At 37.6% G+C, this 11,150-nt stretch overlaps 1 pseudogene; it reads left to right on the top strand.

Moving 5' to 3' along the window:
- The first annotated feature begins 472 nt into the window (after positions 1-472).
- Positions 473-2,143, top strand: LOC120010390 (annotated as a pseudogene).
- The last annotated feature ends 9,007 nt before the right edge of the window (positions 2,144-11,150 follow it).

Below are 11,150 nucleotides of genomic sequence, written 5' to 3'. Positions count from 1 at the left end.
ATTTATTATGAAACGTTAAAGGAGAAATAGTATCTTACCGATGCCATTATTATTATGACAGGAGGTTCTTGCAGAGGGAAAAATTAATTGGAGATGAAGGAGGAGGAGACCAAGAAAAAAAAAACAACAGAAAAGAAACCAAAACAGCCGACTATCAAGGCAGCTCCCATAGCAATTAACAACAACTATTTTTAGTAAATTAAAAAAAAAAAAAGGGGCTTCAATTCTCCCTGAAAAATCATGTTAAATAATGAGATTTTTTTTTTTGAAATGACATATTAGAGTTTAGGGGTTGAAAATTAATGTTTAATATTATGAACACCAAAATATTTAATCACACAGTTTAATTCATGATTTAACATAATTTTGTAGAGAATTGGAGTTCGAATTGAAGCTACCAAGGACTAAATCTATTCATAGTTATTAACAAGATTTTGCAAAAATTGCGCATCATTGTCTTGCATTAGAGAAAAAGCACCACTGAAACTGAGGCTTGTGCTGGTTCATAACTAAAAAAGAAAGAGAAAAACCAATCCATTAATACCCAATCAAATCAGTATTCAGTTAAATTGGCTTTTCAGTTTTTGTCTTGTTCTGCGATGGGTGTATTTATTATATCTTGAGCTCTACCTTACACAATCTCTCCTCTTACACGTATTTCAATTTCTGCGGAGCCGGAGAGAGATCTCGGACAAACATGTCCATTTCTTGCCCTCTAACTCCGGCCCTCTTCTTATTCTTCTTCTTCTTTGTCGTTCTATTTAGACCTTTATTTGCAGATGATGATTCAAGGCTAACACCTCCTCCTGCTCCGTCTCTGCCTCAGCCTCCGACACCGTCATTGACACCTCAAAATCTTGCTCCGTTTAGGCCCAGCATAGCCGTGATTATAGCCGTCTTAACAACCGTGTTTTCCATCACATTTCTCCTTCTCCTCTATGCCAAACACTGTAAGCGCGGCACTGATGGCGGTGGCGGCCGTGGGGGTTATTACGGCGGACAATCTACTAATCTTGCGTCGGTGGGCAGGAAGGACTCCGGCATCGAGAGGACCGTGATTGAGTCGCTCCCACTCTTTCGATTCGGTTCCCTTAGGGGACAGAAGGACGGACTCGAGTGCTCCGTTTGCCTCGCTAGGTTTGAGCCTACGGAGCTGTTGAGATTGCTCCCCAAGTGCAAGCACGCGTTTCATGTCGAATGTGTTGATACTTGGCTTGAGGCGCATTCGACTTGCCCTCTCTGTCGATACCGGGTTGACCCGGAGGACATTTTCTTGATCGATGATGGCAAAATATTGCACGAGAACCAACCAATCCGGCAACAACAGCCTCCACCACCGGAAAATGAAACCAGTCCGAATGCAATAGAAGAGCCTTCGATTCATATTCAGGGATCTCGGCGAGTTTCGGGGAGGCACTCGTCTGCGGGTGAGAAAGCGAGTGGGTTTTTAGAAATTGTAGTGGAGCAACCCGGTGAGCAAGATCCGGATTCTTCTTCTTCTAATAATAAGGACAACAATCCGGTGTCGTTTAGGAGGTCTCTCGATAGTTCAACGTCATTGAAGAAGAAGAATAAGAGTGAGTCGGTTACCGTTGGATGCTTTGACCGGCAACGAAAAGACGGGCTTCTCTTGGCTGATGATGCTGGAACGAGTAGTTTTGACCGCAGTAGATTCGAGCACCGTATCACCATCTCAGGAACAGAATCCGGGTCGAGTGGGTTCCACCAAAGATGGAGCAACGTACATCCATCAGATATGCTGTATCTACGTTCAGAAATGATAATAAGTGACAACCGTAGATTTTCCTCCCAATCCTTCGGATCACGGCGGTCAGTTCGGCGACAAATTCAGCAGCAGCGGAGCAATGGTAGAAGCGTAATTAACTCGAGAAGCGTGGGTTGAACAGTTTCTCGAACAACAACAACGACAAGAGCAACCATCGTGATCGAGAACGACAGGCCGGGGTTGTATAGAGATAAATGGTTGGCTGGGATTTCACACTCAGAGCCAGCTGTACGGTCGGATCGTACAACCACCACTGTCGCAGCTGTTAGTGCAGTGTAGTTATTAATACCCACAACAAAATTTATTAACAGAATTAAAATTAATCTCTCTCGCGCGCGCGCGAGGGAGGGGGACCCACATACCGGGCAGAGCACGTGCGTGCAATGGAGCATTAGGTGCGAGACTATCAATACGGCCCTCGTTTAACTGAAATATTTTCTTTCTTTTATATTAATACGTTTTTAGGATGGTGTGATGAACAACCATAATTATGATTTTTTGTAGGAATAACAAAATGTATTGTGAAAAGTGTTTTGTTGATGTGTTTGGGGTAGCAAAATATATCGATATAATGATGTAAATTTATTGATTTTACTTTTTGTATAATAGAGGTGGAACTCGATATTAATTTTTATATAAAAATAGAGGTTTTTATCCATAAGGATAAAAATTAAAAGTTATATTCAAATAAAGACAACCTAAAATAATTTTTAGAAAAAAGGATAAAACCTATCAACTTACAAAAATACCCTCCCTCCTTCTTCCTTCTTCATTCTTCTTCTTCCTCCTTCCTTGCTCTACCATATCGAAAGTTGGTTGTCTGTCCATCATTTTCAACAAGCCAAATATCGAAATGAAGCTCTAGGTCAGTCTGATCAAAGCTCAGTCATCACCCACAATCGATTATCACTTGAGTTGTCGGAAAAGCTTCGTGAAATCACAATCACCGTTTGAAAAAGAGTTAGATCTGACCAATATGACAACCACCGGTGACTATCAACGCCCCCAATCAACTCCACGGACCAAGGCGCATCACCTATGAGGTTTTATTGCTTTTTCAAACTCTTTTTTTCTTTTGAAATCAAATTTGAATCTATAGATATAATATATGTTTCTGATATGTTATATGTTTCGAAACTTCAAACAGGTAACATTTCATTAAAGACAGATAACATTTTAACAAGACAGATAGCATTTAGCAAGACAGATAACGTTATGACAGATATCAAATTAATCGAAACTGATAACATATCAACTATAGTCTGCATATCCCAAAAAAATCACGAAAAATCATCACAGAAAATGTCGAAAATAATGATGTGATGACAAATCGAAGGAAAACAACAAGAAGGTCTCGTGGTGAGTATGAGTAGAACTAGTTCGAATACAATAAAAATCGGGATGAAAAATCACTAAAAAATGACATAGAACTCTCGAATAAGCCATGAGGGGCTAAGAAGAAGCTTCCGACGGCGGAGACGAAGCTTCCGACAGAGGTCAAAGATGAATCATGTGTAGGAGGCATGTGTCATGTTTTAGGATGAAGATGATGGTATTTTAGACAATCAAATCATATATTTTAACTTTTTGTCTTTTTTGATATATTAGTTTAAACTACATGGACTTTATGGAATAAGACTTTTAAAAGTATCATTTTTGGAACAAAACTCTTCAATAAGGGACTAATCTTTAATTTTCCCATAAAAATATGAGTGTATTAATGGTGGGACTCACATAAAGAGCAAACATGTGAGCAAACCAATGTCCCCTCCTCTCTCCATGCCACAACAAAAATAAACCAACAAAATCTCATTGTTGTATTTATAAATTCATTCATGCCCCATAAAACGTTACTTTTTAAACATTCATGCCCCATCAAATAACAATCATTGTGGTTGCTCTGAAAGTGGATAGTCTGCTGGCACTTTTGTTGTTTAGTTGTTAACAGTAAGCAAATGAATTATTGAAATTTGAGAGACAAATGTGATATAACCGGCTGGTTTTGATTCTTTTGATAGGTTTTTTTTTTCTTAGATAAAGCTAATAGTTGTGTGTTCTTGGTCCCACGTCAATCTTCAGGTGTTTGAATCCTTCAGTAAGTTGGATAATCACTCTCCTATCATTAGAGGTCATAGATTTGAGTGGGGGAGGTGGAATATTTTCTTGAAATAAATCTGTGAAGTTGATGTAGTTGTTGATCACTTTATCCTATAAAGGGCTGAACTAACGGTCCACAGGTAACCAGAGCGAATAGTTCCTTGGTGGAAAATATTCACCACAACATTAATAGTTTATGAAGGGGTAATGGTTTGATGTTAATTTGGTGAGGATTAATAAAATCTGAATAGGACAAATGTTACATTCTCATTTTGTGACCCCCAAATCTATGTAACATTAAATAATTATTGATTAAAACACATATGTAGGATTCATTATACATCCAACACTCTACATTAATTGTGCATTTATTGAGAGAGAAACACACACATTACCTTATTAAAAAAAAGGGAAAAAGAAATTAGGAACTAAATTATGCTTATCCAACAGTTAATACGTTTCGCATTACAATATTTATATACACGTGACATTTTTTAAAACTATTATTAGTATGCATGTAATGTTTCATAAATATCTTGCATAATATTTACATTAAAACCACCACGGAAGCACTACATGTCCATAATTTATGCATTCATAATGTGTCCATAACTATGTGATATGAGAAAAAAGTAGGGACCATAACTAGGTGACATGGGGAAAAATGTTAAGACCATTTAGAGTTAGCGTGCCACCTAGATTATGAAAAATTATGGACACATATCATTTTGAAAACCACCATGCAATGACGTCATTAATAATTTTATATATATTGATATTATAATTTATGGTAATTATATGTAGAAGTCTATTTTATCAGCATTTCCTCCAACTTGAAGTGATTTATGCAAAAACCAAAATGAATAATGACAATGAAAACTACCAAAAGAAATGTAGTCGAGTATATTGAATATTGATAATGTTAGATTGGAGTACCCGATTACCCGAAGGCATCAGATCCGAAACATTATTTTACTTATCAGATCCGAGTTCGGGTAGACCCATACCTATCCTAATAAAGACCCGTTGACAGCCTTGTTGAAGGTCGTTAAATGTTATAACAACCAAACAAGTAGCAAAAAATACAATACAATTATGACAGTATGAAAAAAAACTATTGATATTTTTTGGGTGTTGTGGAGCAAATTACTACACTTCGTATGTATGCCAGTACGGTTCTAGAAGATTGACAACTCTCAGACAAAAGAGCAGTTTATCCGATAGTACAAACAATTCCAAGACAAATCAGTTATCCAATGTTTATAATTAGGCATGAGCAGTTACAACAGGAGGTTACCAGAGGCGGTTAAATTATCTTAGAAACTGACATAACTGCATCAACTGACAAACCCGCAAGGACTATAAATACATATCGTTCCCACATTTGTATGGGGATTCTTGACACTCTACTCTAATAAAAAATTAGACTCAGTGGGCATAGGCAAGTTGCGGAACCACGTAAATTTTGTATTGGCATTTTCTTAAAGCTTTCTACTTTATACGTATTTTATATTTCGGTGCAAATCTAGCATCGACAATTGATGTCGTTTGTGGGAAGCGAAGAGTTCTTTGAGATAAACCATGTCTCAAGATCCGAAAGTGTCAAGACGGGAGAAACTGCCTCATCCAGAGAAGGATAGGGCTCAGCACAACCATAATAGAAAAGAAGGGCAAATTGCAACTGAATTGGAATTGGAAGAAGCCCTCCTTAAGGCAGAAGAGGACGTGCTAGAAAGGCAAGAGTACGCTCAAGCTCTAAGGGAGAAACTCCAAACCATGAGGAGAAAAGGAAAGCGTTTGGCTAGTGAAATCCAGAGTGTTGTCCGAGGCGTTAGGGATGCGGACCCAAAGCTTGTTCGGGAGCAAGACAGTGGGAGAACAGGGAGCTCCTACCGAAAGAGGGGACCATTTACAAAAAGGAGAAGGCGCACTCCATCTCCAAGGAGTGCGAGGAACAAATCCCCGCAGCCACCTAGGAGGACAAGGCGCCGAAGCCCATCCCCAGGAATTAGAATGAAGAAAGACACTAGGGAAGTCCTATGGAGCGCTCAAAAGAAGGCTGAGCAAAGCCTTAGAAAGATTATTTCCACACCCTTTGTGCGGACTCTGCGTCTGGAAGACTCATCAAACAAGTTCTCTCCTCTGGCGTTTGCAGTCTATGACGGGAAAATAGATCCTGTAGCACATATTTTGGCCTACTCTCACAAGATGGCTTTATGGGCAGGTCGGGATGGACTCATGTGTAAAATGTTTTCGTCAAGCCTCGGGACGACAGCCATGAAATGGTTCCACCAACTTTCGGAGCAGTCTCATCCTGAAAGGAATTGGCACGGATCTTCGTAGCAAGGTTCATAGCAAATAGTCGAGACCCAGTAACATTGAATACGTTGTTTGCCTTACATCTGAGGAAGGGAGAATCACTCAGGGCTTACGCTACCAGGTATTCAGATACCTACACAGATATAAAAGATTGTGATGAAAGGACCACGGTGGCTACCTTTCACCTTGGTCTTCCTCGTGATCGCAAGTTGCGATAGAGCTTGACGATGGCTCCACCCAAAAGCATGGATGCGCTTCAAGATAGGATTAAGCAATACGTCAAACTGGAAGAAGACAAGCAGGGGATCGGCGGTTTGCATCTCAGGAAGGGACCAAAAAAAATGAAAATAAAAAGTTTGAAAAGAAGAACGGACAAGAAAAAGACTCAAAGAAGGATCCGAAACCCAGTTCTTACTAGGCGGTGAAGACAATATTTAAGGACCTAATTTTCTGAATTCTACCTTAGATCGCGGACAAGTTGTATTTTCGACGTCTAAATAAGATGTCAGAGGATCTGTCCACTTGAAACCAGTCCAAATGGTGTTCCTATCATAAGGATGGTGTCGGGTTAATACCTTCCCACCTCAGTTTGAATGGGTCTTATAGCATAAATATTCAAAACTGTATATAACTCAAATCTAAACTTTAATCCTTCAAATTGAACTTGACATCAAAAGCAAGAACCTGTCAAAAACAGAAGGACCATTACACTATTACATTCCCAGTAGGATCATCATACTATTACATTAATACATTCCCAAAATAAAAGTTTGATCACCACCAACAAAAATAAAAACCTACCAAAGAGGCAGAGAACATGTACTTTTAATAACACTAATACACTATTACATTCCCAAAATAAAAATAACATTCTAAGTTTTCAACAATAATCCATAAGACAGAAAACATGTACTTGAAAGTTGAAAGTCTGGAAGTGGAAATAACATAAACAAAAGTAATTCAGCATCCTGCCATCTTCAAACTTCAAATAAAGATCTTCACTATTTCACCTGTTGTAAACACCATTTATTAGAATTACTAATTACTAAATAATGATAGTCCATAATGACAATAGAAATCAATTTACCTTGCAATGCTCATGTCTTATTGAACATTACGTATCAACAAGGTCGCACTCAAGAGCAGGTTCAGGCAAACCCATTTCTAGATAAAAAGATGCAGAATAAGTTAATTAAGTATACACATCACACATAAAAAAATCTGGAAGTTATTAAAAATATTGAAAGTTAGTTACCTTTTTCAAGTTCTCATATCTTTTCAACATCATCCAACTCAGCTTGAATATCTATAGACAATGGTTTTGCCCTCAACCAATTTTGAGCACATACAAGAATCTCCACTGTTTTTGGAGAGAGCGAGCTTCTATATGGGCTAATGATTTGACCACTAGTACTGAAAGTGATTTTCGAAGCAATTGTGGAACCGGTATGGCTAAAACAGCCCTAGCCACTCGAGAAAGTATAGGGTACTTGCCGCCATTTAGTTTCCACCAAGCCAATATGTCAAAATTTTCATAATAGTTCTCACAACTCTCTTCCAAATACCTTCCCACCTCAGTCATGTTCTCTGAATTCTCAGTTTCTCTCATTCTTATGGCTACCCTTGAAGCAAATATTCTCACACAATCTTCTTCATTGTCCTCCACCCTCATGGATTTACTAGGTGGTTGAAACAAATCATCACTCTCTGCCAACCTTGTCCCATCTTTAAAGTGATCATACAACAACAGTAAAGAGAATCATTTCAGAATTCAAATAACTCCCTTGGAAAATGAAACATAAGTATACATAGATCAAAAATTTTCAGTGGCAACACTAGTCACTAGAGTTTATGCAGACCAATCGAGATAAACAAGTAAATCAAGTAATCAACAAGTAAAGAAGTAAACAACCTTGAGAAGCAGTGGAAGGAGTTGGGGTTGGGTTTATGGCGGTGCTTTCTGGCATCAACTCACTATGGCTTGCGCCTTCTCCTGTGACATTGTTACTCGTCCGTGACCATGAGAGACTTTGATATTCACCTTGAGACTGACTTCGTGAGAGACGGAGAGTGAGAGACCGAGACATCGGAGAGTGAGAGACAGAGAGATCGGAGAGTGAAAGGGTTGTCGATAGTCGTGACTGAGAGTATGAGTCTTTAAGCGAGTGAAAGACAGAGATCTAGGGTTAGCTAAGACAGGTAAGTTATTAAGTTATTTGATATTTCTATTTCTATTATTCTATATGTGTACTGTGTAGTGTATACTAAAAGCATAAAATGACAACGTTTTATGTATGTGAGGTCGGGTCGGGTTCATACGGATTGGTTTAGACTACATACATATCTTATCTGTTACGTAAACAGGTAAGCTATTTCAACCTATACCTAAAATGTTCTTTGAGGTTTGGGGTCCGATTTACTATGGGTTGGGTCGGGTTGGTTATCGGTTTTGTACAACCCTAACAGTCGTCAGCCAGCAAGCAGTAGATTGACAAATTCCCATTTCCCAACATCAGTCAAACCAAATTACCAGTAGCCAGTAGCAAGATTCATACCATATTACCAGCAACCAGCCCTAGTAGGAATCAAAATCACTCTACAACAACATCTCAAAAGATTTAAAAATACACATTATAATTAAAAGATCAAGTCATCATGCATTGTAACTAAATAGCAGAAAAATAATTAAAACAGAATAAGTTACCACTTACACAGAAGATGTCAAGCATTACTAGGTGTAGGATTAAGTGATGTAGTCACAAACTCACAATCCAAGGTGAACTCTGGCAAACCAATTTCTGTTGAAACTCTTTAATTGTTATTCAAATGAAAACACACAAATAAAACATAATATACAAATTAGATACCTTTCTCAATTTCCTCAATAGCTTCAATATCTTTCAAATCTGCTTGAATGTCAATTGATATTGGTTTTGCCCTTAACCAATTCTTAGCACATATGAGAGCTTGCATTGTCTTTGGAGACAATAAGCTCCTATATGGTCCTAGAATCCTGCCACCAGTGCTTAAAGTTGACTCAAAAGCAATTGTAGACACCGAAACAGCTAACACATCTCTAGCCATACGGGAAAGAATAGGATATTTACTGCCATTGATCTTCCACCAAGCTAACACATCAAATTTCTCTTTAAAAGTCTCACAAGATTCTTCCAAATACCTTTCCAATTCTGTCATGTTCTCAACACTCTCATCGGCTAACATACTCATGGGCCACCCTTGAGGCAAACATTCTCACACAATCATCATCATTATCATCCACCCTCATGTTTGTTGAAGTTGGCTGAAACTCTGTAGGACTGTCTCCTATCCCATTGTTGTAGTGATTATACAATTTTGTCAATATCTCTTTCACCTTCTCCAACATAACATCCCTTTTAAGTGAATCATATATTTTCTCAAACACAATATTTAAGATATTTCATCTTATAACGTGGATCCAAAACAACAGCCACATACAACAAAAAATTCATGTTATCCAAGTTATTCCAATATTTATCAAATTTTGCTTTCATACATTCTGCCATAAGTTTCATGTCAATGTCATCATCTTTGCACATATCCAATAGTCTACTATGCAATGATACTATCTCAATGAAACATGTATTTGAAGAAACATGAGGGGAAGTTGAGAACTTCAAAGTAATTTGGTAGAAAAGTTTTAAAAACTTCACAAGTTCCCTAGCATATTTCCAATCTTGTTCATTAGGCTGCCCAATGTTTCTATTCCCTTTTCCTTTTCCTTTCCTCCCACTACCTGTACTTACCCCATCATCACCAAACTCACTAAAATACTGATAGTAACGTCTATCATCCATCCCAAGCCTTTTAAAGACTTTTTCATACTTCAAAGCAACCTCTAACATTAAATATGTGGAATCCATCAGGTGTCAAGATCCAAACACAAAGATTGCTTACAATCTGCCTTCACCCTCTCCACACACTTCCTAAAAGCACTTAACCTAACCGGTGAAGACCTCACATATCTTACGACATTGCGAATCCTTAGAATGGATTCATCATGCTCATCTAAACCATCCTTGACGATGAGATTTAGAATGTGCGCACAACAACGCATTTGCATATATTTATTATTTAGCACGGTGCCCTTCCAATTCCTACAAACAAGCTTCAAGTGCCTAAGAGCTGTATCATTAGAACTTGCATTATCTATGGTCACAGTGAATAATTTTTCAATGCCCCAATCCAATAATAACAACTCTATGGCCAACCTAGGGATTCCAACGGGGCGGGGGCGGGTATGCCATCCCCATCCCTATCTCTGCCCGCGTCCCCACCCCCGTCCCTGTCCCCATCCCCGCTCCTTGAGATTCAGGGATCCCCGACCCAGACCTAGACCTGATGGGGAGAGTTCAATTTTTTTTATATTTAAACTAGTATTTAGAGTGCCGAGATTATCAAACTAGTATGTTTCAATATTTAATTTGTCATAAACTTTAAAAAGAAATTATACTAATATATACATCGTAGTATAAATTATTTAACTATTTATAATAAATAATGTATAGGGTTTACTTAGGGTTTATGACTACATAGGGTTTACGTATATGATTATAATGATCCAAATTACAAAAAAAAATATTTTGGTTTTGTTATTTAGTTAGGGTTTAGGGTTTAGGAAGTAGGGTTTAAGGTTTAGGAAGTAGGGTTTACGGTTTATATGATTATAAATTTATAATGATCAAATGTTTTAATAAAAAATATATTTGAGTTATTGAGTATTTGAGTTAATGATCAAATGTTCTAACAAAAAATTTATAATTTGTAATTATATATAATATGGACTAGGAGAGCATATCATATTTTTCATTATGAAAAATATAAAAAGATAAGTATACCAAATACAAATTAATATTCCTATATATATATACAATATATTATATATGATATATATATATATATGTAAATA

The sequence above is a fragment of the Tripterygium wilfordii genome, chromosome 12 (genome assembly GCF_013401445.1).
Source record: "Tripterygium wilfordii isolate XIE 37 chromosome 12, ASM1340144v1, whole genome shotgun sequence".
Taxonomy (NCBI): Eukaryota; Viridiplantae; Streptophyta; class Magnoliopsida; order Celastrales; family Celastraceae; genus Tripterygium; species Tripterygium wilfordii.
The sequence above is the reverse complement of the archived record's forward strand: the minus strand, read 5'-3'. Positions and strand labels throughout refer to the sequence as shown.